This window comes from Monodelphis domestica, chromosome X (genome assembly GCF_027887165.1).
Source record: "Monodelphis domestica isolate mMonDom1 chromosome X, mMonDom1.pri, whole genome shotgun sequence".
Classification (NCBI taxonomy): Eukaryota; Metazoa; Chordata; class Mammalia; order Didelphimorphia; family Didelphidae; genus Monodelphis; species Monodelphis domestica.
Genome location: NC_077235.1, coordinates 34632981 through 34660594, shown reverse-complemented (window position 1 = coordinate 34660594; position 27614 = coordinate 34632981). Strand labels below are relative to the sequence as shown.

The following is a 27614-nucleotide window of genomic DNA, read 5'->3' as shown; positions in this document are numbered from 1 at the left end:
CTGAGCCTTGATGGGAGTTCAAGGGAGTATCTGCTTTAAGCTATTTGCTCATTTAGATTATTGATCTCCCAGTAGCATTAAGAAAGTCTGAGCTTACTTGGACAGTGGGGTGGTGACCATTCATTCCTGGCCTCTCAGGTCTGGAAGCTACAGTATTTAAGAATCCTGAAAAGCAGGTGATGAGGTTTTAGGCTGCTCCCACTGAACTGGATTTTGGCTCCCCCACCCCACCCCTTCTGGTTAAGTTGGGTGTGCATTGCTATTCGTACTAAAATGTGCCTTTTTAAGTTTTTTTAGTACTGCTTCAAACTCATTTTTGGGGGTTCCTTCCTGCCTCCCCTCAGTTTTGGTATAGTTTTTGTCCAGAGAAACACTAGAAGCTTCTCTTCAGCTCTACCAACTTATAGGAGGAGGGGTAGCATAGCTTCTTAAGCCTCCTGGATTCTGGGAGGAAGCCCCAGGTAGCCACCATTTCTATCTAGAAAGGGTAATTCTGGCCACTAAGTTGTGGCATAACCTCTTTCCTCCACCTCCCCCCCATCAATATAGGTAGGAGTAGTTGGGTCCTGTAAGGGAGATCCTGCAGCAAGTACATCCCTCAACTGGGATGCCTTCCCCCAATTGCCCACTTCCTTTTAGTCATTAAAGATATGTAGAAAATAAAAATGATACCATCACGTCTGTGATGTCTGGATTCCTTTCTTGTCATGTGAATGGAGAGTAAATTTAAAGCTCAAGTGATTAGTTCTTAAACCCAATGGGCAATCTGCTGTCGGTTGGCAAGTTGGCTGGCAAATTCATCAGGGGGTTTAGGGTTAGTGTCAGGTGGGAGGGATGGCCCAGAAGTACCTAAGTGTGTGGTGAGAGAATGTCGGTGTCTAGAAGAGTGAACTTATCGTGGTTTAGGGCACCGACTGCCCAGCAGTCCAACGGATTGGATTTAGATCGGAAGTGTTCATCTGAAGCGTCCTATTTGTGTGGAGGAAACCTTTTTCAAGGGGTCTTTAGAACAGATTTTAAGCTTTTAAAGGTGTAATCAGGTGGTCATTTTTCAGTAAACCAGTTTTAAGTGAGGGAATAGCAGTGTGGCCTGTTTTCTGTGGTCTTGTTCTCCCCTACTCTCCTGCTGGTCTTTTATTCTAAAGTTGGTCAAATGGTCTTTTGTTGATGGTTTTTCCTTTGTACTGGGACGGTATTTCCCTATATCCTAAATTCTGGCAAAGGCTTAGGGTTGTTTTGTCTTGTGGAGATGAGCCATTCTGACCAATGTGGTCACCTGTGGAGCCTCTGTAAGTTAGGACACAGTATGTGTTAAATTCAGACCTAGCACCATTAAGGGGTTTGGCTGCTGAGTGCATAGTTGGAGGCATATTCTTTAACTCCCTCCCATGAGAAAGACCTCCTTTCTCTGTAACACCTCCCTTATTCCCACCCCCCCCTTCACATTGAGCTCCAGGGGGTGGCATCTAGGACTAAAGAGATACTAGGCCCCTCTGCCTCCATCTTTACATTTGCATTTCCCAGGCCTCACTAAAAACTCATCCCAAGGACCAAGTCTCAGGAGTAGACAAAGCCAAGGGGATAGGGATAGCTACGTTCATGGGCAACTGTTCTGAAATGGGGCATGAGGTCGGCCTGCTTTTCCATCTGAGGAGTAGCTGGTTTGAAGGTTGCCCAGTAGCCTCCCCTGTGATTTGTGCCTCAGTCTTAGTGCTCAGTCAGCATCATGCCCATCAGTTATTGGACCAACCAGAAGCCCTGTCCCTTTGAACTCTCTTTGGATCCTGTGTCTACTGCTCCCCTTGACCTTGAGTTGTCATTTTAGGTTGTAAACTATAAACCTAGAGGCAGAACTGGGGTTTGTTAATAAAGGGCACCCAAATACGACTCATGTGGCCCAAGTTAGGTTCATTCCCCACCTGCCCCCACCCTCTATCTTGTCTAACTTACTGTTAACTGCTAATGTGTTGAGTGGTTCTGAAGACCAACTGGATGATAAATTTCCTGTGGCTATTGGGATGGAGGATTGCCAATTAGATTTCTTCCAAATTAAAGCTAGTCTAGGAATTAAGGAAAAACATTTGCTTATCAGAGGAATATTCTTATCTCCTAACCCCTTTAAGACTTGAGGCTGTTTGTAAGGCCTTGATTTGGGGTGGGGCCAGGTCTGTTTCATTGTTTTTTACCATGCTGACCTGTTTTAGGGTACCCCCAATACTTTAGTCTCATACTCTTTCCTCCCCTGTTCTGCTTCTCTTACCTCCTTCCTCCCTGAACAGTCCGATTTTTGGGGGGGGGGGGAACAAACACTCAAAAACAAAAAACCTGAGCTTGATGATGTAGCAACTGTTGTCAAAAGTGTCTCTCCCATGTTTATGTTTTTGTCAAAAAGTGTATCTAGGGACCTTCTTGGATGCATTCATTTTCTGTAATAAAGTTTATTAATCAGTCTTCTCAAAAAGAAATCTGGTGAAATGAGTGTGCTGGGGACCTGGGGGGGAAGCTTGAAAGGCTGGACTTTAGTCCCTGACTCCTGGTTGGGGGGCAGGGAGGTGTTATCATAATAATTAAGGTTTTAGAGGCCTATGACTCAACATAATGAAATGGAAGATGGTACAGTTAAGCTACAACTGGGAAAGCCTACACTTTGAAAGCAACTGCTGGCTCAATGCGGGTGGGTGACCGATCAGAAACTGAAGAATGCAGAAATCATTTTTGTTTGGGGGGTGGAGTGGGGGCACAAGAGTGTGCCTGGGTGTGTGTGAGCTCTTGCGTATGTGTTCTGCCCCTGATCAGACTTGCTCTCTAGGTTTAAGCGGGCAAACTCTGGAGCTGGGCCTCGGGTGGGAGGAATTCTCTGTGTATACCCCCTCAAAGGGAAAAGGGTAGTTCTTGTTTTACGGTATTTCCAATGCAGATCTGAGGCCATTTAGGGTCAGTTACTTAGGTATAGGCAGGACTTCTTACTCCAGACCAGCTTTCTCCAAAATCCCATAATTCCTTAAAATGGACTTTTAATGTACCATAAGGTATCTCAGGAAGGGCTTCCAACTTGTCTAGTTCAATCACTTTTGGTATAGAGATAAAAGATTTAGAAAGTCTTGGTCTACTTTAGGGCAAGCTTGGAATGATGGATAAGCTGGGGATAGGGAAGAAGAGAAACTCATCTGAGATGAAGGTCTTTTTATGGGCCAGTGGCCATGCCATGGAAGGTTTGGGAGCGGGATGGAGAAGGGGATCTACACTCATCTCATTGTAAGTCTCTTCTTTGTACCTCAGTTTCTAACCCTGTCAAATGAAGAGGATAAATAAGGAGTTAAGATAATAGATTTAGAGCTAGAAAGGAAAGGACTTCTGGGAAAGGAAGTGTATGTAGGAGGCTAGGAGCAGAGGGTGAGGGAGGCAAAAGGAAGCCAAGCTTGTCTTCTGGAAATTACTTACCAGATTTTCTTGGACTTGGGCTTCATACTCATAGAAATACAAATTGAAGAAGCCTTTCAGAACCCTACAAAGTCCTAAGCCTTTGTGGAATTTATGGATTGGAAATCTGCTAGCCTGGCCTCCCATCAGTCTTATTAGCCTTGTGACTGAGGACTGCCCTCTAAGCTTGTTTACTCTTTTCTAAAATGGAGATTGGATAGAGATACAGAGAACTTCCTGGTGAGCCTGACAGTGCAGCTTAGCATCTTCTCTGCAGCTTAGTCTTGGAGTGGCCTAGAGCACTAAAAAATTCTATGACTTGTCCAGAGTTACATAGCCATTATGTGTCAGAGGAGGAAAGGGAATCCAGATCTTTTTTTCCTGGGGCCTGCTATCTATTTTGAGATCATCTCACACTTAAAACAGTCCTTGCAAAACACAAATACATTACAACCACCTCCGGAGGTGGGTGTTACTATCCCTATTTTACAATTGAGGGAACTGAGGCAGGCAGACCAAATGACTTTCCCAGGATCACACTGCTAGTTAAGTGTCTGCGGTTAGATTTGAACTCAGGTCTTTCTGATTCCAGGACACCTAGTTGGCACATGCAAAATACATGGAGACTTTCTTAAAGCTCAAATGGTACTTTCTGGAGGAAGCTTTCCCACTCTGAGAGGAAGGGAATACATTCCAAGAATGGGGAAGGCTGCCAGTGCAAAGGAACAAAGAAGGAACATTTGCATGAGGAAGACCATTCAATATGGCTGGACCTTAGAGTATGGATAGCAATCTACATAGGGATGCTGTCAATGGGAGCTGATGAGATCACTCAAGGAACTAATGCCTAAGAGGGGCCTAGGACAGAAGCTTGAGGCACCCTGTGACAAGTGGGGGGCCCCTAGATGGAGACTGAGGAGTGGTCAGGAGGCAAAAGCAAGAGAAATTAGGGCCATGAACACTGGGAGAGAAGGAAAGGGCGAGTGATGGTGTTACAGATTATGGAAAGTTCAAACCAGATGAGTATTGAGCTGGGCTGCCATGTGCAAGAGGAATTAACATTGTTCTGCTTGGCTCTGGAGGGCAGATCTAGGAGGGATGGGTGGAACTTGTTGTGAGTTCCATTCCAGCTTGGTGTAAGGAAAAAAACCTTAACAATGATAGCTCTCCCAAAGGTCTGGGGTGGCTGCTCCCTTACCCAGAGGCCCACTTGGGGAAGTCATTAAGGTCCCTTCTGGCTCAAGACTGGGTGCTAGCCTGGCCAGGGGCCCAACTGCAAACTCTAGTCCATCATCCCCCATCTTCTTTTTTTCTTCCCTCTCTGTCATTTCCCTCCTTCCTGTCTGTATCTCACAGTTCTTGCTTTATAAAGCCTCATCTTGGTCCTGTTTCATTTTGGAGACAGTCTGGGAGTTCTTTGCTTGAGCCCGTTTCCCCACAGAAACAAAGTTGACAAATGGTGGTCAGGTTCCCAGGCACCCATTGAGTCCACAGTGTAGTTGAATGCTAATAGGTTGATTTAATGACAGTTGGCCACCATGTACTACAGTGATCCTGGTGGGAGTGACTCAGTGCCGGATCTGACCCAGGGGCCTCCCAATGCAGTCCTGACTGCCGGTTCCTGAAACCCTAGGGATAGCATCCAAGGGAGCTATGTCCTAGACATAAGGGAGGGGTTAGGGATCAGATCTGGGGCAAAAGGGGGGGGGGGAGTTTGATGGCCTAGTGAGGGAGGCAGATCCTGGCTTGGGAATCAATTCTACCATAAGAACTCTTTGTGATTGGGCATTTCACACTGAATAGAATTTCAAAACATGATTACTTGCCGATTCATACTAATCCACTGTATGGTCAGGGTCTTCCCCTGCAAGATGAAAGTCACAGAATCATGGATTTAGGGCCTGGAAAGGGGCCTCTGAGATGATCTAGTCCAACTCCTCATCTTTCAACTGAGGAAACAGGAAAAATGACTTGCCTAAGGTCATGTAGATAATAAATTATCTTTCTAAACTCTTAAGACTCTTCTTTTTCTTCGGGGGCTGCTACAGCTTCCTGGGCATTTATGCCATCTGGTTAACTCTAAAGGGAGTAGACTGTGTGTGGTCCTAACCCTGGCACAGGGCAACAGTGGGGCAGAATGTTAAGAGGGAATGGGAGCAGACAGGCTGAAAAATGGGCCTCATTGGCAAGAACTGGGCATCACATTTTGGGTTCTGCTTGCTGCGGTGCTGTGAACAAATAAACCACTTTGTCTCATTGGGCCTCAGTCTCCTCATCTGTAAAGTCATTATCCTCATAGGTGGGAGAATGTGTTGAGGAATGTGTTTGCCTTGTAGAGATGATCTCATTGGCCTTGAAAGTCGGGGTGGCATCATGCGTCTTCAAATCCGTCTTGTGACAGGTGACAAAAAGAGCTTGGCAAACCAGAAACCACCAAGTCCTCTTGGAAGTAGGAAGGATTTAAAAAAAGCAATCCTTGGCAGTGTGTGTGTGTGTGTGGGGAGGGGCACCTGCTGGTAACCCTTGCTACAGGGGAGGTTGAGGCTGGCCGACCCCTTGTGAGGAAGGGAATCAGACTTCATATTGTGCCCACTAATGCCAGGCACTGGCATTAGGCCAAGCCTATAAAATTCTCATTTCGCCCCCCACAACAGTCCTGAATGTCTCTCTTACATGTGAGGAAACCAAAGTGAAGTAACTTGCCCAGAGTCACACAGCTAACAAATGTCTGCAGCTGGGTTTGCATTCAGGCCTTTCTGACTCCAGGCCCTACCCTTTAGCCACTGCACCACCCAGCTGTCTAAGAGCTTATGCTTGCCAGTTCTAAGCTGCAATAGGATTGAAGCTGATCAGGAGCTCCTAAATCCAGCATCAAAATGACGATGAGCCTAAGGAGGGGCCGACTGGCTGGACAGGAGGCAGATCACGATTCCCCCCACCCCAGGCCCATCATAAGTAGGCTTGGCAAAAATGAACCAGCCCTGCAAAATATAAAGTGGTGACCAAAATGGAAGGTCATCAACAACAAAATAAAGCTGATACTTGGCGATTACAATTTAAAAAGTAGGCTAGGGCTCTCATGAGTGGCTGCTGCACTTCCAGTTTGAGTGAGATCTGGAGACCCAATCTCAAAAAGGAGAAAAAAATCCATGGGAACGCCTCTACTCAAGAGCCCCAGCAGTCCACAGGAAGCTGTCTGTATGAAATGAAGCTATGCTTCCTCCCAAACCCACCCCTGCTCAAATCTGGTGACTCTGAGTCCAGGAACCACCCTTTACCATACATACACATGCACATGTATGTTCCTTTCAGAGAGCTTTTAGAATGTGAACTGTATTTTAGTATTAGCAGAGGTGTCAGTGGCATTTGGCTTAAGCATGCCCCAATGGTAACCTCCTTCACGATACATCCTCCAAATAATCGTCTGGCTTTCAGGGAAGGCCTGGTCCATTTTGAGACCACTAAATTTGATTTCCACCAGAGATATCCATCTATATGACTTCTGCTATTCCCAGTTCTGCCTTCTGTGGGCTTGGCCTCAGCTCCTCATCTTTCAAATGGGGACAATAAATATATATAAAAATAAATAATAAAATGGGCACCTAGTTGGATGACGTGTACTTTGCATGTCTGAAAACACTGTATAAATGCTAGTTATAATTTTGCTGTAAGACCACTGCTAGTATCTTCATTTTATAGACAAGTTTGGGGAAGTTAAGGAACTTGCCCAGTGCCAAACAGCTAGGAATCATGTGAGGTAGGGTCCCATCTCTGTCCCAGTCCAGCATTTTGTCCACTATACCCTCTGCCTGAGGACTACAGAACGTCACCGTGAGATTGGTCAACTGGTCTGGGACTCCTGAGGAATGTAATATTTGAGGCATGGAGGACAGTATGCTTGATGGCTCCCTAGACTTGAATAGCATTTACCCAAGGGCTGTTTGTGGCACACTGTCCAGGGCATTTATTTTTTTAACCCGTACCTTCCTTCTTGGAATCAATACTGTGTATTGGTTCCAAGGCAGATGAGTGGTAAGGGCTAGGCAATGGGGGTGAAGGGACTTGCCCAGGGTCATCCAGATAGGCCACATTTGAACCCAGGACCTTCTCTCTAGGCCTGGCTCAACCCACTGATCAACCCAGCTGCCCCCTGTCCCAGGCATTTAGAAAAGACTTGTCCTTACCTTAATACAGCTTACAGGCAGGTAGAAGATGAGTTCTAGTTCCCTAAAGAGATCTTGTGAAAGTACTAACAGAACCATCTTGATTTCCATGTCTTTCTGTGAACTCTTGTGCCTGTGGTTTTTATTAACTTTATTTATGTAGAGCTTGTGAGTGGAGGCAGTGACATCATGGCTAAGGATGGTAGGCCCAGAGTCAAAAAGACCTGGGCTCAGATTTCACCTCTGACACTTGTCTGTGAGACCCTAGGCAAGTCATTTTACTATTCAGATTCTGTTTCTTGATCTGCAAAATGTGGTATTATGAGGCTCAGGTGAGACTGTAGGTATAGTGTGTTATGAATGCTCCAGGGCTATCTAAATGCCAACTGTTATTAAAAGGTCCCACAACTAGTCTCATGTTACAGAGGTCTCTGGAAGCCTATTCTGAGGGCTAGTGGCCACAAAAATATCAGGCCACTTCTCTTTTGGGATAACCTTTGGATCATCTCTGTAACAGGCAACAAAGAGAAGCCCTCCCCTACAAGAAAAACAGTAAGAAACCGCAGCCTGATTTCGAATAAATGACTTCTTAGCCTCTCTAACACTCAGTTGCTTTATCTATCAAGTAGTCTGAATGAGGAATTAGATTCCCAGTCAGAAGGCCTGGGTTCAAGTTCTGCCTCAACCATTAGCTTTGTGACTTTCAAGAATTGTGAACATCTGGTAAATCTCTAGTAATCTTAGAGATGAGTAGGATCTGGATTTTGCCAGTCAACTGAAAAGTCATTACCGCAGCACCTACTATGTGCCAGAACCTGTGCTACACACTGGAGATAAGCCAACAAGGCCACAGGCAGTCCTACCCCCAAGAGCTCACAGTGTAATCGGGGATACATCCTACAAACAAGATCCAGATAGTAACTAGGGTTGAGCAACCAAGGGAAGGCAGCAGCATCGAGGCAGAGCTGGGACAGGTTTCTGGTAGATGGAATTTTAGCTGTTACGTGAAGGCAGGCAGAAATTTCTAGGCATAGAAGACAGCCAGTGAAAATGAACTCAGGAAAGAAGTCTACTTCAAAGAGCAGCAACTGCAGAATTGCAAAGTATAAACAGACTGGAAAGCTGTGCATGTGTAACAGCAGGCTATGACGGGCTTTGATGGACAAATGGAGTTTTTCCTGTGTGATCCTGGAGGTAATGGAATCAACTGAGGAGTCATGTGGCAGCCTCCTACTTCAGGAAGGTCATTGTTGGCTGAAATGGAGGACAGATTGGAGTGGGGAGAAACTGGAGGCAGGGAGCCTACTGAATATTCAGGACTGATCAGATAAGAACCTATACCAGGTTAGTGGCAGAAGCAGACATCTGAGAGAAGATGGGAAGGCAGAATCAATAGCAACAGATCGAACAATTTGGGAGACGGAGAATGAAGCCCGAATGAAGCCTAGGAATTGGGAGGGTGGTGTGGTGTCAACAGTAATATGGAAGTTGGAAAGGAAGGAAGACCTGAGGAGAAGAGTTTGGCGATGATGCTCAGTTTTGCACATGTTAAAATGGGTTCAAGATGTCCAATGGGCAGTTTCTCATACATAGTGATAGTCCATCGTGTTCACTTCCTTCAGTTCATCCTGGTGATCCCCAAACCTTAGTTTAGATACACCAGCTGCCTCATTTTACAGATGTGGAAAGAAAAACGTTAGAGAGGGCAAGTGACCAGCTCCAAGTTGCTCAGTGACTCCAAGTGGTCCAGAAAGGGGCCATGGCTTCAGTTCAAAACTGTCTCTCTCCCAAAATGAGATGTGGTGCCTGGCCCCAAGATACCACTTCTGATTGCTTTTTGAATTCAATTTGATGGCCTATTAGATGCCAGCTACAAAGACAAAAACAAAACGCAGTCTAACTGGGATGGGAGGATACAGGAAGTGTGTTCATAGTGATCAATGGCAATTTCAAGATGGGAATAACGTGTGTGTGTGTGTGTGAGAGAGAGAGAGAGAGAGAAGATAGGAAAAGCTTGTGTAGGTAAGAGATGGTCCCTCAGCTCCATTTTGAAAGAAGTTAAAGATTCTGCTCATCTGGGAGAGAGGAAAGAGATGGAATTCTATAGCAACCCCCAATCCAGGAACACTCAGGACACTATGTATTCTGGAGCAGATTCTTAGAAGTAGGGCCTTTGGATCTGAGAGTTCCACCAGGGGCCAGTGAAGTGCTGGTGGACTTTGGCTTTGGATAGAAAAAAGAAATGAACATTTCAGTTTAAAGATTCACTTTTAAAAAAACTCTAGCCCTTACCCTCGGTTTTAGAATCCATACAGTGTGTTGCTTCCAAGGCAAAGGAGCAATAAGGGTTAGACAATGGGGGTTAAGTGATTTGTTCAGGGTCACACAGCTGGGAAGTATCTGAGGCCACATTTGAACCCAGGATCTTCCAGTCTCTAGGCCTGGCTTTCAGGCCACTGAGCTACCTAGCTGACCCCTTTCCTGCATTTTTACAACTTACTGTATGCCTTTGTGGCTAGCAGCCCTGAGATGGTGGTGGTGGTGACCTTTTATGATGACATTGAGATGACTTGATTTTGATAGATGCTTTCATTCTTCATGAGACTGCTTAGCATTCTGGATCTTTTGGGATGAAAGAGCCCATTTCCCCCCTCCAAGTATAGCCTTGACTGTTGCCCATGTTTTCAGTGGGGTGATCAGGCAAGAAATTCCCCAAAATGTTTTGCTTGGGTTGGTGGGCTAAATTTGCCCAGTTCTTCTAGGCTCCTTTGGCCTTCTTCTGAAATGCACATTAAAAATCATCCTTTTTCTAGTCTTCCTACATTCATTTTAAAAACCTTGCATCTGAGGACTTACAGCTCAAAGGTTCCTGTTGTGTACTTCCCCCGCCCCCCAAGACCTTGAAACCTGTCTTCTGCAAGATCGTGACAGTCCTCTGAGTTAAGATGGCACAAGATAGGATTTGACCTGGGTCGAGGCTACCAGAAAAAGTCCGATTGGGGGACCATTAGAAGATGTCAAGCCTCCTGGGCACTGACAAACAGTTGGCCCGATTGTGGCCTTTCAAAGAGGAAGTCCTTCAAACTTTTCATAACCTTTGTTCATACGCTCCTTCCCTTTATCCACTGTGATGTAGCCATATTGGCCCACCTCCCATCTCTTCTTGTTCCTTTCCACTGGCCAGCCCCCTTGCCTAGGATGCTCTCCCTCCCTTGACATCTGCTTCTTCTAATCTCAGCCACCATCTTGTATAAGAGGAGCCTTTCCTGGTCTACCTGCCCCCCTCTCCCCTAATGGCCTGCTGTCCAAGTTTACCTTCTCAATCAATTCCCCCAGTAGACTGTGAGCTCCTGTTTGGGCCCTTCTTTGGACCTCGAATCTCACTTAGTACAGTGCCTGGCACACAAGAAATTGCTTGGTTTTCCCCTGTTGTTTGGTAAACATGCCTTCACTTCATTTGCCTCTAGGCTTTGACCAGTCTGCCATGGCCCCTCCATGCCAAGCACCATCTGATGGCCACCCTCTCGGGATCAGCCTTTGCTCTTTGGGGCCTCAAAAGAAACAATTCCTGGCTCTTCGGAACCGGAACCAAATGAGTGAATGGGTATTCCATCTAGCTAGGGCAGAAACAGGCATGCAATGGGAACTGTCCATCTCTGTCCTTCTTAAACCTAGAAATCCAGCCTGGAGATTTCCACGTTGTCCTGCTTATTTGTCTGGCTTCCTCTGCTCTCTTCTGCACTTAGCAAATGCCTCAACAACCTCTCTTCCTTTTCTGTCCTCTTTGGGTGGGCACAGAAGTCTTTGGAATACTGTAGGCACCCTCACTCCACTATGAGGCCCTGGCGGAGGACTTGGCAGGAAAGACTGGACTAGAAAGGTTGGGGGCTGCCCTCAGGAAGTGCTTGGTCCTTGGCATCATCATGATTCCCACATTGGAGGAGGGCTTGGGGCCATAAGGGTGCGGTCTGGCCACAAGGCTTCAGATCCTAGCTCTGACACTTACCAGTGGCCTTCCAAGCCGTAGCAGCTTCCTCCATAAAATGGGAACAATAGTATTTGCACTGCTCTACTCACCTGTGGTTCCCAGGCAAGCTTTTTGCAAACCTTTGACTGCCATTGATATTCAGTTCTACCCACTCCTTTTACACTGGAGGAAACTGAGGCTCAAATCCTTGTTAGGCTGATGATTGATTACTGTTACTGATCATCTGAAGGACTGCCCAGAAGGATTAGGGAAATTGGTTATGCCGGTTAGTACTACCCACTCATTTTACATTTGAAGAAACTGAGGCCCAAACTGGTTAGGTAATTGAATAGTGATTAACCCTAGCTTTGAGGGGAAGTGGTGGAGGCCCAGGGGCCTTAGGCAACTTCTTATTGTTTCTTCTACCCTGAGGGGAAGGAATAGGCCAGATTTTAGCTTGGAGAGGACCCTGGGATGAAAATGCCTGGGGGCGGGGGTTGTATTGTCTTCTTAGGGAACTAGGAAAATTAGGAGTCACATTGATGGGGGGAGGAGGGAGGGAAGAGAGAGGAGGGACTGTAAAATTAGGGCAGAGGGGCCAGTTGGGAGGGCCTTTTTGGATGCTCTCCCAGGTGTTTACTGATGGGGGTGTGTGGGGGGGTGACTTGGTGGAAGCTGAGTGGAGGATGAGCTGGGGCCTAGCGTAATGGGTCAAATTTGAGGAGAGTGGGCCCAGATGTTGGGAAGGGGGCTTCCATTTGGAGGGCCGGACCAGTGAGGTTGCCAGCCTAGAGAGCTGGGAGGGCGATGGGGCCCAAGTTGCGAAGGAGAGTGGATTGGGGTTATGGGGGGGCTCAAACGAGGTTTTTACAGCAGACACTCTCCCTGTGGCCTGTCCACCAGTCCCTTCTTTGTGGCATCCAGCACTGAAAGCTATTTGTCACTCTTACTATGTTCCTACTAACCAGCTAACTGGCTAACCGGTGTTAGTAGTAGCAGTAGTAGTAACTCCTGAACTTGAACGCAGATGAGCTTTGGGGGATCTCCCCAAACACACCCGCCACACAGGGCTGGGTTTCAAACTGAAGCTCCAAGCCCTGCCAGTTGCTTTTTGAAAGTTTATAATAAACCTCACATGTTATTCTCAAAGCTCTCCTGCTTGTCTGTCATTCCTTTTGAACTGTATTGTGTTCTAATCATGGGAGCAATGAGGCCTGGCCTTGTTTTGGGCAACAGTGGGAACAACCAGCCCGCCAGGCAGGCGGCCTTCCTTGCTCAGATTATAAGTGAGAGGGGGCAGAACACCAGCCTGGTAATAAAGCCCAGCCAAGCAACATGAGGCCTCTTTCCTCTGAACAAATCGCTCCCTGGTTCTGCTCCCATTGGTGCCCATAAGCCAGGATTCTCGGAAATCCCTTTCTCATGGCGCAATAAGATTCCATTCCTATAGAATTTGTCCCACCATTCCCCCTTGATGGGCCTCCCCCTTAGATCTCCGTGGTTTGCCTTCCTTTTTCCGCTCCCTGCTTGTTTCCCTGTTGAGTTTGCTAATGTTTCTAAAACAACTCTGCGGTGGTGTGTGTTTAACCCTCCTTTGTCTCAGTTGCCAGAGGTACTGAGATCCAGTTACCTGGCAGGGTCATCTAGTCTTCATGTCAGAGGCAAGACTTGAACTCAGGTCTTCTAGCACTGCTTTTTCCAGACCTGCCAAGTTCCTGGGTGTTTTCCCTTTTTTCAGCAATAGCCTGCTCCCACTGCATTGCCCTGTCTTTTTCTCCTCCTCCTCTTGGCCCCATCTTTGTGGCAACCTCTGCGATGCTTTTATCCCTTAGACATTCTCACTTAAGTCCTGGCAAGGGCCCCAGCCCCTTCCCACAAGCCCCCTGAGCTTTCCTCCTGGCGTATCCCAATTGGGAGATGACTTGGGATTGCCTTTTCAAAGTCACCCCAGTTCTGCCCAGGCTGATTCTAGGCCAAGAAGGTGCTTTTCAGATTCCCAAATCCTCATACAGTAAGCCATTGGTATGTTGTGCGTAACTCTCGTTCTGATGACAAGAATCCTTCCCATGGAACCCCAAGTAAGCTAGACAGCCTCAGCCGCAGAGGCCGAGGGATGGGGAAGAGAAGCCTTACTGGAGAGTCCAACAGGGAGTGCTCTCCCAGCATCCAAGGTGAAAAGTCCTTCACCTGACTGCTACTTCCAGGGCCTGGTCTTCCAGACTCACTAAATGTCAGAGTTGGCAGTGAGTAGCTTACGTCTAGGCCAACCCCCTCATTTTATAGAGAAGGGAGGCCACAGAGAAGGAAGGAAGGGACTGGTCCAAGGACACACGGGCAGTAAGAATCTAGCACTATGGATATAGAATCCTAGCATGTCAGAGGTGGAAGGGATCTTAGAGGCCTTCCTCATTTTTTAGCAGTCTAAAGGGGGGAAGGGACTGCCACGGAGCTGGGTTTCCTCTATCCCAGACCTCTAGCCTACTGCCTCAGTGCTCTCTGCTAGTTTCTGGGTACATAGATTCTTGGGACTTCTCTTACCAGAAGCATATAGCTGTCTGTCTCCTCTCTAATCTATCTTCTATATTGGTTCCTAAGTACTATTCTGGAAGCACAGGTCTGACCACATTACTCACCTGCTCAAGAATCTTCTGTGGCTGCTCCTTTACTTAACACTCAAAACGGAGCTGTCATTTCATTGACTCAGATTTTTCCCTCAGGATAGCTGCAGCTTGTAATCCTTCCAAGCCCACCCATGTCCATGCCCTCTCATAAATTTGCAACAGAGGGTCCATCTGTTGTGCTGCCCCCTCCCCTTCCTCAATTTCTCCTGACAGAAAATAACCAGTGGGCCAATGTGATATGTACCTGTCATCCCTTAAGCTTATCACATGATCAAATGTTCAGAACATGCGCCGCCCCCCCCCCCCCCCAGTGACACTGCCTTCATTACTGTTCCCCAAACAAGACAGTCCATCCTCAGGATTTGGAATATTTTCACCCCACTCCCCCCAGGTCCGCATCTTTGGAATGTTCTCTCCCCTCTAAATCCCGTTTTCTGCAAGAAGCCTTTTCTGCTCTCTTAATTCTTGTCCCTGTCCCCCCCCCCCACCCCCCCATTATTTCCCATTTATCTAGTATTATCGTGTGTCTTGTCTAGGAGCAACTTGAGAACAGGCCTGTCTTTTACCTTTCTTTGAATCCCCAGGGCCTGGCACATAGTAGGTGCTTTAGGAAAGCCTGCTGACTGTGTGTGTGTGTGTGTCTCTCTCTCTCTCTCTCAATCTAGAACATAAGCTCCTTGAGGGAAGGGTCTGCCTTTCCTTTATCTCCATAGCCCAGGTACTGAGGACAGTACCTGGTGTATAACAGGAATTTAATGTTCCTGGAGAAAATAAGGCAAGTAGGCAGTACAGCAGTCCTTAGCAAAGGGCTTCCTAAGGTGGCGGGCCTGGCTTCGCTTCACAGCCACAGGCATGCTTCTCCTCCAATCCCTCCTTTCTGCTCCCTGCAAACTCTGTTCCCCGAATGCTGCCGAAGAAATTCTATCTGCCCTGTTGAGAATCTTCTTCAGGGGCCTGGCCTGGCCCAACGCTGCCCAAAATAGCCTGGCTGGAAGCTGGGAGGTGCTGGCTGCTCAGGCCTAGTAATCCGTACTTAGCTATTTGGGCCATGCTGGATGATCTTGGGCAAGTTCCTCCTTTTGGATTTGGTTGATTGGTTTGACCAGGAAAACTCTAGGACCAAGTACAGGCTTCATTTTTGCAGTGAAATCTGAGCTGGAAGGGTACGTGCAAACTTTTAGGTGGATGCTCTGCAGGCCACCTTGCTAAGGAAACATTTATGAATCACCTACTAAGTCCTAGGCACTCTGCTAAGCCCTGGGGAGATGACTGCTGTTTGGTCATTTCAGTCATGTCTGACTGTCCTTGACCCCTTCCTGACAGATAACTGGAGTGGTTTGCATTTCCTTCTCCAGCTCATTTGACAAGATGAAGGAACAAAGGCAAATAAGGTTAAGTGACTTGCCCAGGGTCACCCAGCTAGTAAGAATCTGAGGCCAGATTCCATCTCAGAAAGATGAGTCTTCCTGATTCCAGGCCCAGCCCTTTATCCACTGAAATTTCTATCTGGCCTGTTGCAAATCTTCTTGAGGGCCCTGACCTGGCCTGGCCCAACACTGCCCATTGGGGATGATACTAATATGAAAAAGAAAGGCAGTCTCTGCCCTCAGGGAGCTTATATGTGAGGAAGGCAACACATCCAAGAAAGCCAAAAAGGGTGAGTGGAGAGAAATCCAAAGGAATTCAAAGGAACACAGGGCTGAGCAAGGCAACCTGAGCCTGGGCGACATGGCCTTGGGAAGACTACTGCTCAGTTTAGCTAATTGCTTTGGGGGTTTCCCCATCCTTTGGCCCACTTGGAGAGGGGGGAGAGAGAGAGAGAGAGAGAGAGATTGACTGTGGTGTGTGTGTGTGTGGTGGGGGGTTCTCTTCAGAAGTGAAGAGCATTGTTTCTCTGTCCCTGGTAGCATGAGATGTGATCGCATACTCACTCATGTGCTGGCTGCTTGAAGTGCCTGCCTCATTGGCACTTGTGGAATTGGCTGCTGGTTGGCTCTTTCATGTCTGGTTTATCGAATCCACCAAAAAGGCACTGGACTTAGGAGTCAGCAGATCGCAGTTCTAGTATTTATCAGTTGTCTTCAAGGGCACAAACAGCTTTCCTAGGGAGGAAGGATGTGAGAACTGTTCTGCTTGGCCTCAGGGGGCACCACCAGGAACCATGGAAAGTGGACAGTGTGGTGCAGTAGCAAGAGGCATTGGTTCTGAGCTCAAATCCAGACTGTTACTAGTTGTATGACCTTGATAAGTCCCTTAACCTGTCTGTGACTCCGTTTCCTCATATATAAAACAGAGGGGCTGGACTAGATGGCCTACAAGATCCATTCCAGGTCTAGATCTAGGATTCTCTGAATCCTGCACAAAGGAGTTAGTTAGAGAAGAGGTAGCAAGGAACTATAAGGCCCATTTCACTAGTGAATACTGAGGTAAATTTTTTAGAATACAGTTGAAGGGATAGTGAACTTCCTCTGCCAATGCCTTTTCTGTAACTATGAAATATTTTAAAATATACAGTCATTTTTTTTAATCCTCACCTTCCATTTTAGAATCAATATTGTGTATTGGTTCCAGGGAAGAAGAGCAGTAAGGGTTAGGCAATGGGGGTTAAGTGACTTGCCCAGGGTCACAAAGCTAGGACGTGGCTGAGGCCACATTGGAACTCAAGACCTTCCATCTCTAGGCCTGGCTCTCAATCCGCTGAGCGACCCAGCTGCCCCACATGTGATAAATCTTTTTTTAAGCCCTTACCTTCCATCTTAGAATCAATATTGTGTATTGGTTCCAAGGCAGAAGAGCAGTAAGGACTAGGCAATGGGGGTTAAGAGACTTGCCCAGGGTCACACAGCTCGTAAGTGTCTGAGTTGAACCTAGGACTTCCTGTCTCTAGGCTAGATTCTCAGTTCAATGAGCTTCCCAGCTGCCCCACACGTGTGATAATCTTAACAGTAATAACTAACTTTTACACTGCAAAGCACTTTAAATACATCTGATCATTTGAACATCACAACAACCCTGTGAGGCAGGTATTATTGGGATTATGATCCCATTTTACATATGGGGAAACCGAGGCTCATCACATTTAACAGCTAACCCTAATGCAGGTCTTCTGGACTTGAAGGCCAGCATTCTGTTCAGTATGTTAGACTGCTCTTGAGATTACAGCAATAAACCAAAACCACCACTGACCGTGATCAAGTTGGATTTCCTCCAGGGATGCAAAGAGGTTTCCATGTTAGTAAAATAATTAGCACAATTAGTCATATAAACAACAGGAAAAAGCAAACCCCTACGTGATCATAGCAATAGATATGGAAAGAGTTTGCAATGGAATGCAGCACTCTTTTCAATGAAAGACTTAAAAAAGCAGAGACAAAAGGGTCCTTCTAAATTTAATATGGTCAAAAATAGAATGTTAAGAGTTTACATCCAGGAAGGGATTATTTGCCTTTTGGCTTTGTGGCCCCAGCACGTAACACAATGCCTGGCACATAGTAGGTACTTAAATGTATCTTTTTTAAACCCTTACTTTCTGTCTTAAAATTGTCAATAAGTATTAGTTCCAAGGCAGAAGAGAAGTAAGGGCTAGGCAATGGGGGTTGTGATTTGCCAAGAGTCACACAGCTAGCAAATATTGGAGGCCACATTTGAACCCAGGACCTCTAGGCCTGGCTCTCTATTCACTAAACCACCTAGCTACCCCCTTAAATGTATTTTAGAAAGTGAACTGAAGGATCCCCTCATAGCTTTTCTTGAAGACATCTCAGAGAAGGGATCCTCCTTTCTTTCTGGGGCAGCCCATTCCCCTCCTAGGAAGCTCCCATTGTGGAGCAAAATCATGTGACCAATATTTTTTAGGCCGCATCTAACTGATAGAAAGTGGCTGGACCTCCTGCCCTGGCATTCTCAGTGCCAGGCCAGAATATGTGAATTTGTGAATATGGAATGCGTAAACTCACACACAGGAATGAGTTCTTCAGAACTGCAGGGTTTTGTTCAGAACAATTAAAAATGAAAATTACTCGTCAGGCAAATATACTGAGGGCATGATTAAAGGATCAAGGGGGCTTGGGGGCCCCTAGAGACACCAATCAACCCGTCTCACTTGACAGAAGTGGAAGCAGACACAGAGCAGAAGTGTTTTTGCCCAAGATGCCACAGCCATCATGTCAGAGCTGGAGCCAAACTCCAGGTTCACTAATTTTCTCTTTCCACATCTCCCTGTAAACACAACAATGCATGCCGTGCCCATGTCTAGGTATTGCTGTTCCATTTTTCCTTTCGGGTTCATGGCATCTCAAATTCTAGCCTGATCATGCCAAAGTCCCAGGAAGCAGCCAGAACCTAGATGAAGGTCAGTGGCAGGAAGTCAAAGGCGAGATGACTCTCTGGACAATGCAGTATGAGGGTCTCCTTCAACCCAATCCAATCAATACGCATTCATTCAGCACCGTACTAGCGTGAAGACCAAAAGGAAACCCTCCCTCCACATTCACCTTTTGGGGGAGAGGCAATATGGCCACGGATGCAAATATTCATGTTAATTTAGGGAGAAGGGAGAGAGAAAGAATGATTAAGATAGTCAGGAAAGGTTTCTCAAAGGAGACACCGAGGAGACAACATTCCCTCCCAATCTTTTGCTGCATACTATACATATTACCCGACTTTGGGTGATGTATTCATAGGTTTTGCTTCTTTCTCTTTTTTCTTTTAAAAGAATTCTTTGCTATAAGGTATGGCTCTTTCTGGGTGGGGAAGGAGGAGGGATATACTTGGAAAGTTGTATAATGTAAAAATAAAAGGTACCAACTCTGATTTCTTCCACTGCCTTTGGAATATGATTTTGGATAGACATAGGAGGATGAACTGCAGGGGGGTGGCACTGGAGTCTGAAGAGGCCAGTTAGGTTGGAGTCCCAAGCCAGAGGAGATGAGTGGCTCACCTGAGTGGGAGCCTAAAGACCACTCAGACAGGAGGAAACAGATGGAGCACAAGAAGACAATCCTGAGCCCAACATGGAAGTAGAGATGGGGAACCTGAGTTCCATATCCATCTTCTGGCCCATTCTTTTTGTCATATAAGGAGAGAATTAATTAGTTTTTGGCCTGTCTTGGCTTATTTTCATAGCTGCATGAAAGATGGAAGAGAAGAAGGAAGGGGATCCAGACAGGAAGACCTGTTAGGTGGCTTTGCCAGTAGTTCAGGTCAGCAGTGTAGAGGCCTGAGCTAGGGTCAAGGGCGGCCATGGAAATACAAAGCATGGGATGGATCTGAGGCATGTTGTGGAGGGTGAACTGCAGGATCTGGCAACAGATTGGATAAGAGTCTGTGTGTAGGTGTGCTTGGGGGTGGGAGTGGGTTGGAGGTGTTGTGAAGGAGAAGGAAGGGGGAAGATGATTTGGCATTCCCTGTCTTGGATGACTGGAAGTTAGTGGTAACCATTAACAGACGGGTGGGAGAAGCTTACTCTGGGACTGGTTCAATCTGAGCTGCTTCTGGGCCATTCAGGTGAAGCTTGGAAACCAGAGTCCAGTGATTTGGGGAAAAGCTGCCTCCGAGAGATGAATAATTAACCCCAGGGTTTCAGAGGAAGTAGTCAGGCTCATGGCTGGGAAGGGGGTGGTAGTGGAGAAGGACTATGAGGAGAGGCTCCATTGGGAGGAGGATGAGGGAGCTGCCAGAAGGAAGGGCTGCTCAACAGTGTGGAATGTTGCCGAGATGTCTGGGAGGATAAAGACTGAGAAAATGCCAGGGAATTTACCAACTAAATGGGGATCTCTGGGAGTGTAGTTTCAACAGATTGTGGCCTCCAAACATACCTTCTGACTGACCTCTAGTAGGTAGCCCTAGGACAAAACACCAAGTCTTCCCTCCTCAGTTTACATTCAGGCTGGTTTCAGGTTGTTATAGCTAAACCCACTGCTTGTGATTCCTCATAGGGCTCTGGGACCTTTGAAGCACTCTCTCTCTCCCTACCTCCACCTTTTGAAGTCCCTCCCTAGCTCCCTTCCAAGGTTAGGCCAAATGCCATCTCCTCTGAGGAGCCCTGACTACCCAGTGCTAGTGCTTCTCCCCCTCTATTCCAATTCCTTAGCTTGCCCCCTGTGGAATGGAAGGAAGCTCCTAGAGGGCAGGGACTGTTTGCATTTTTGCCTTCCTACTTCCCCACACCTAGAATAGTTCCTGATCCTTAGTAGGTGCTTTAATAAATAAACAATCTTTGAATTCCTTTGAATTGAGGAAGCAGAGGCAGTGAAGGGAGACAGTTAGGTAGTGAAAGGGAAGCCAGGTAGAGGTTAGTGGTTTGAGGGGATAATGGGGTTTGGGAGCCTTTGAATAGGGGGCCAGTAAAGATGCTCTGGAGACTGGGAGAGAAACAGGAGGCTATGAGATGGATCAAGGACACAAGTGGAGGGGTTTACCTTAACCAGAAGGGTCCCTTTTTCTCCTGGACTGAGGGAAGGCAGCGACCAGCATCCAGGTTATTCTAACCTGGATATTCTTCTCCAAATTCCAGGCCAAGATTGAGGTTGGGTACTGATCTGTGAGAGGAGGGCCCCAGGGCCCTTTCCTCCTCATCAGAGACATTCACTTACTCCTTTTCTTTTTCCTGGGTCCGCCTTGCTCCTGCAAAGGGATGGTGGTGGTAACTGTTGTTAGAATGGTCTTTCCAAAGCCAACCCAAACCAGTCTGAGAAGGTGACTATGGGAGCAGAATGAATGCCCCTTTCTGCAGTCTCCTCTCACGTCGTCTCCAGCCTGGAGACTGTGTCTGTCCGCATCCAGAAATGCTTAAAACTACTATCAGAGTTTCAACTGACATGCCAAGACGAAAAAACCCTATGTGTAACAACAATGTCTACAGCAGCCCTTCCTTCTTGGGGTGGTACAGAACTGGAAACCAAGGAGACGGAAACCCATCGATTGGAAAATGATTGAACTAGCTGCGTGCGGCAGATGTGCGAGCTGTATGAAATGATAAAGAGACGGGATGCAGAGTGAAGGGAGCCAAAGCGGATGACCAATTTCTAGTGACAATAACACTGGGAAGAGAACTTTGATTACTGCAATGACCAACCTGGTTGTGGAGGCCCAATGATGGAGGCCTGTGGCACACCTCCTGACACAGGCTAGGGACTCTGGGTCAGGGCACTAGACAGATGATCACCAGGGATTTGTTTTGCTTAATTATGCATATTCATTACCCCAACCTCAATACAATTAGGCAGTCCATGAAGCCAGAGCTTTCTGCCTTCAAGCTCAGCTCTTCAGCCACTCTGCTTCTTGCTGCTAGACTTTCCTCGCCATAATGGCAAACCACTGTCCTTGCCCTCATTTTGAGGAGCAAATTCCCCATTGCTACAGAAACTGTGGATTGATGTGGGTCCTCATTAGATGAGGGTCTGAGCAGAAATTCTGCCAGTTACTGGCTATAAGACCTTGAGCAGTCACCTAACTTCTTATGCATCAGTTTCTTCATCTATAAAAGGGGATAATAGCACCTACCTTGCAGGATTCTAAAGAACGGATGAGACAGAAGGCTACATAGATGCTAGTTATTACTACTGTGACTGTTTAGAGTGGGCTGTTCTTTAAGCCTCAAACTGAGGCTAACCAAACTGGGGGAGATGACTTTGCAGCTCTAGTTGATTCTGGATCTAGTATGGGAGCTCACCTAAGGGCAAGGAATTTCTTCTAAATTCTTTTCATTGTTTCAAGAGCAATTACCATACAGCTTCCAACCTTCCCACTGGAACTAGCCCTTAGCCAGGGCTTTCATCTTCTCCAACTGGGCCTCCCAGTCATTTTAGGATCATTTCCTAGCCTAGCCACTCAATGCACCCCCCCAACGCTACCCCCCCCCCCCCCCTTTCTGGGCTCTCCTCTTTGAGTTCTTTCCCTCCATAAAAAAGCAAGCCCCTTGAGGGCTGAGAAAGTCTGGCTTCCTTGCATTTGTAAGCAATTAAGTGCTTTTTCATTCAATCTAAATCCACTTGGGTGACAATAAAAGTAAATGGCCCCAGTTTAAAGCCCTCTCCCTCCCTCCCTCCCCCAGCAGCTGAGCCTTCCTAAGAATCCTTCCTGGGAGGCCCAAAGAAGCCCTGGAAGACCTCCTATTTGCTCTTGGTAAATGGCCATGGGGAATGCTCCTTTGCTCACACTTCTGGATGGACAGGCCTGACCTGGTGATCTATGTGGCTGCCAGGGCCTGAGTGATCTTCCTGATGTTTGCATGTCCCCAAAGGGATGATTCCTGATGGATATGCTGGGAAGGCCTGTGGAGCTGGGAAACCAGAGTCCAGTCCTGGCTGTTTCACTTCGGATCACAGCCTTGGCTTTAGAAGGGATCTCAGAGTTCATTGATCTAGCCCAACCCAGTCATTTTACAGATGGCCACCTGGAAAGCTTAGCTTCTTGCCTAAGTGGCAGAGCCAACACTGAAACTCACCCTCAGATCTCTTGTACCATAGGCAAATGAGCTTTCTGGGCCTAAATGTTCCGCCCGCCTGCCCTCCTTCCTTCCCTCCCAGGGATATTGTGAGGGTCACAAACAGGAAAGCACTGAAAATGAAATTGCCTTACCCAGGTGATTGAATGTGATTTTGTCCCTGATGAAGACCATAGCAGAGGCTCTCTCCCCTCGCTTCCAACCACGGTCTGGAGTTGAAGTTCCTGTGTAACTGGTATAGCTCTTGGGCAGCCCGACCATCTCGCTCTCTTTGGTCTCAGGTCCAGTGGCGAACTTCACACTATGAAGTGAATCCATGAAGCATGGTTGGAATTTCAGTTAGCTAGGAGAGGGCCTGAGACATGCATCCTATGTCCATTTCCCCTTCTCATCCCTCTTCCCGACTGTCCTAATTTGTCAGACTGCCACATTCGGCTACAGTCCCCAAAAGAAGGGGGGCTGGGCCTACGAATTCAGTGTCTTGTCCAACCTATACCAGAGAAAGAATCCCCTCTATAGCATACCCAATAAGTAGTCATCTGACCCCTGCTTGGTGGGGAGTGTGGAATGGGTTTCCCATGGTCAGGTAGTTTTTCTTAAACCAAACCTAAATTTACCTCTTTGTAGCTTTTACCCAGAGTTCCCTATTCTGCCCTCTGGGGCCAAGCAGGACTAGCCTAATCCCTCTTCCATAAACTACCCTTCAAATATCTGAAGAGAGCTAGCCCCTCCTCTTCCCCCTCCCCAGGCCCTTCAACTAAGCAGATCTGAGACCCTTTACTCTCCTGATTATCCTTTGGACAGTCCTGAGAGAGCACAAAGCCAATATCGGAGACGTGGTAAGCTCAAGACCATCTCCTCACAGCTCCTGGAATGGTAACAGATTGGCATCAATGCTAATGGCCAGATCTGCTGGGGCACCTGACTCACTTGGAGTCTGTCATTTTCACAGCATTTCAAAGATATACTGTCCAAGAAGGGGGCCAGGCCAGTCCCTGCTGGGGAAAGTTGAGATGGGGGGAATGGACCTCTTTTTCTTACCTGTATCCAGCTGGTAATTCTAACCCTAATTCCCTTTTTATCATGGCCCCAAGTTAGAACAGGTCAAAAACAAGGCCCATTCTGGAGACAGAATTTTTGGAATGGTTAAAAAAAATAAAGAAAAAAAATCTAGCTTAAAGTTCTCGAGCAAGACTTCCTAACCTGGAGTCCACACACTTATTTCAGGACCTCGGTCAAAATGAATGGGAGGAAAATCATACCTTTCTTTTCATTAGCCCTGAATTGAAATTTAGCATTCCTTTCAATGATTTAAAAGCATTTTTCTGAGAAAGGGACCATAGACTTCACCAGACTGCTGCCAAAGAACCTCAAAGAACCATGCCCAAGCTGTCCCTAGACAATGTGTCTACCCTTTGGCCCAGGTAAACCACTCCCTAGTCCTGTACCTAGAAGAAGACTGAAGAAAGGAAAGGACCTTTCTGTACCAAAATATTTAGAGCAGCTCTTTTTGAGATGGCACAGGATGGGAAATTAAGAAAGGAATGGCTGAACAAGTCACTATATATAACGGAAAACACTTTGCCACAGGATATGACGAAATGGATAATTTTAGAGGAAACTGGATCGACTCCTATGAACTAATAAAATAGTGAAGTGAGCAGAACCAGTAGAACAATTTAGACAATGGCAGAAACATTGTAGAGAAAAACCACTTGGAAAGACTTGAGAATGCTGATCCATAGATACTGTGAGGCTTGATGATGAAACACATCACTCACCTCCTGCCTGCCGCAGAGGTGACGGTCGTAAAATACAGAGCCGGACACTTCCAGTCAATGTGGGAGGGAATCTCTTCTCTGGACTATGGATGCGTAGGATAATAGGCTTTGTTTTTGTTTTCTGTTCAACATAGGAAAAGGGGCGGTTGGAGGGAAAGATTATAAACACATGAAAAAATAAATATATATTTTCAAAAATTAATTGGGAACAGAGATTTCAAGTTGGAACGGCTTAACTCTTTAAGGGTTATCTAGTCCACCCCTGTCATTTTACAGATCAGGAAACTGAGGTCCATCAAATGGTGATGTGCTTAATAAAGGCTACTTGGATTGAATTATCCATGGAAATCGGGCATGACAAATTCATCTTGGAACACCAAAAAGAGAATTTCAAGTGTAATTTATCAGAACACATATAGTGTGTCATGTCTAGCAGATGCAGTTTTCTCATTACTAAGATTTACTGTCTTGTGAGCTTATTAAAGACTGAGGTTTGAAGCTTCCTTCCCATGTACATGTGTGCCTGGAGGGGGGAAGTGGAAGAGCTCAAAACAATGAGAGCTCCCCAATCCTGGCAGTTTTGTGTCTTAAAGAGTCCCCAAGAACACCCCCAGGCCTCTTTGATGACAGCTTTTCATCAAGGGAGCCTGGAACAATGTCTTTTGGAGTGACCCTCCCTCTCCCCCGCTAAGAAGGCAAAATTATCCTTGTTCCAGTTCCATGATTAACCACCGAATGAGAAAAGAAAGAGATGGTGTTTCTCTTGTCAGCTCCCCAGCAAATAACATAAATCCATTTAATTTCATTTAATAGGGTGGTATATTTTAAAATTCACTCATTCTGTGTACAAAAATAACCCCAAATGAGCTCTCCTTATGCTGCTTTGGATTCACTAGAAAACAAAGGCAGAGTTCCCAGCCCCCCACATCCTGGTCACACGGCTAGTCCATGTCCTTTCCCCGAACACCCCCCCCCCCCAACCGAACATAGCACTCTAGAGAAGCAGCATGGGTTTGGTGGATGGGATTTAGGAGACTGGGCCTCAAATTCTGTCTCTTCCACTTACCATGCATGTGACTTGGGGACATCATTTCCCCTCTCTAAGCCTTGGTTTCCCATGTCATCTGTAAAAGGCAGGAGTCAGATTTTAGCTCTTAATCTTTTGTCTTAGGAGATCTGATGAAGGTAGAGGATAGTAGGACTCTTTATCTCCCTTGTGTTGGGTCCTGTCTTAAGTAATCTAAGATTACAACAGTTTGGTTATCATATCATACCATTCATTGATATGGGGTAAGCACACTTTAAAGCCCTCCACGCTCTTAAAAAAGAAAAAGACAGAAAACACCTTTCTCATCTTGTATGTGTCTTTCTATCCCTAAAACTTAGCACAGTGCCAGGCACACTTAATAAATGTTATTTTGTTTTTAAATTCTTCTCAATGAGGAACGAAAAACACAATCTGCCAAATAAACATAGTCACAGTAGAAGAGATTCCCAATGTTGACCACATTGGTTCAAAAAAAACCAAATCCTCCCCCCAGGTTCTCTGCCCCCTAGGTCCATCAAGAGGTGGGCAACAGGCCTGGAATCTTATTTGGTGGTCCCGCCACTGATCACAGTTGTAAAATCTTTCCTAGTTGTTTGTCTTTGCCGTGGTGTTGCTGTATAAATTGAACTCCTAGTACCGTTCACTTTACTCTGAATCAGTCTTCCCAGGTTTCTCAGAAATAGTCCCTTTCATCATTTCTTACAGCACAATAATATTGCATTACACCCAACACACCATAATTTGTTCAGCTATTCCCCAACTGATGGCCACCCTCTTTGTTTCCAGTTCTTTGCTGCAACAAAATTGCTGGTATAAATATTTTTGTACATAGAAGACTTTTCCCTCTCTCTTTGATCTCTTTGGGGGCAGGGGCCTAGTAGGTATGTCACTGGATCAAAAAGTATGTGCAGTTTAGTGGCTTTGGGGGCATAGTTTCAAATCGTTTTTTTCTTAATGGCCAGACCAATTCATAGCTCCACCAACAGTGGAGCAACGTGCCTATTTTCTTTCAGGCTCTCCGACAACTGTCATTTTCCTTTTTTGTCATCTGGTAGGTGTGAGGTTGAATGTCAGAGTTTTCAAAATGGGCTTTTCTCTAATTATTAGTGATTTAGAGCATTTTCCCCAGGTTTGTTGATAGCTTGTATTTCTTTCTTTAAGAATTGCCCGATAGAGTTCTTTGCCCACTTACATGACTGACATTCTTATATGCTTGAGTTAGTGCTTTATTTGTGTTGGCTACCAGACCTTTATCAGATAAACTTGCAGCAAAGATTTGTTTCCCCAGTTAACTTTCTCTTCTTGTTTTAATTTCGTGATTTTTAGATTTTTGTTTTTTATTCTGAACTTGAAAACACCAAATAAAACGAGTGTTTCCAAATACATAGTAGAACAGAAAAAAGCAGATGGTCCGTGGAACTCCAATTACTTATAGCTTGTTTTTCTTTTTATGTATATAATAAATTCAACATATGCATCAAAACTGCCCTGTTTGTGATTACTTCCACTTTCCTCTATGAATTAAAAACCTGTTCCAACAATTTCTTTTCCCCTTTTGTTTTATTTTGAGGGAGAGGGCAGGGGGCTGCACCAACTTTATCTCCATTTCCACTGCAAAAAAAAAAAAAGAAAAAACCCTGCTAACAAATGTGTAGAGTCAACCAAAACACACGGAGCTATATCTGAAAATGGGATTCTTCCACTCCATCTTGAATCTCTCACCTCTGTCAGGAGGGGAAATAAGCCTCCTCCAGTCATCTCAGTCATTGCTTTGATCAGAGTTCTTAAGACTTTCAAAATTGTTTGTCTTTATAATGTTGTTGGCACTGTAGAAACTAGTCTTCTTCCATTTTGGCTCCCTTCACTCTGTATCATTTCACACAACTTCCCAGGTTCCTCTGAAACTGTCCCTTCATCATTTCTTATAGCAGAATAGTGTCCCATAACAGAAACCTACCCTAACTTGTTCGGCCATTTCCTGGTAGATGGGCATCCCCTTAGTTTCCAGTTCTTTGCCACCCCAAAAAGAACCGCTCTAGACAACGTGGTATCTACAGGTCCTTGTACTCTTTCTTTGATTTCTTTAGAGGTATGGGCGGCCTTGTAGTGGTTTCGCTGGGTCAAAGAGTGTGCACGGTTTAGAAATTTGGGGGGGGGGGTTTGGGGAG

The 27614-nt window shown here is 46.1% G+C and overlaps 1 protein-coding gene and 1 long non-coding RNA gene across 4 annotated transcripts in view; one reads left to right on the top strand and one right to left on the bottom strand.

Moving 5' to 3' along the window:
* Positions 1-27614, bottom strand: part of LOC103106546 (uncharacterized) — an 81078-nt gene that overhangs the window by 6357 nt on the left and 47107 nt on the right. For 2 of the 3 annotated variants that reach the window (XR_008914784.1, XR_001625479.2), the window contains 5 exons: positions 25465-25522; positions 24399-24519; positions 22752-22918; positions 20591-20795; positions 1103-16273 (listed from right to left, as the gene is read on the bottom strand). This is a non-coding gene — a long non-coding RNA (uncharacterized LOC103106546). Of the gene's footprint in view, positions 1-1102; positions 16274-20590; positions 20796-22751; positions 22919-24398; positions 24520-25464; positions 25523-27614 lie in introns of those variants that run through there. The other variant, XR_001625480.2, reaches the window with a different exon arrangement.
* Positions 1-27614, top strand: part of HMGB3 (high mobility group box 3) — a 52148-nt gene that overhangs the window by 5640 nt on the left and 18894 nt on the right. The window lies entirely within an intron of this gene.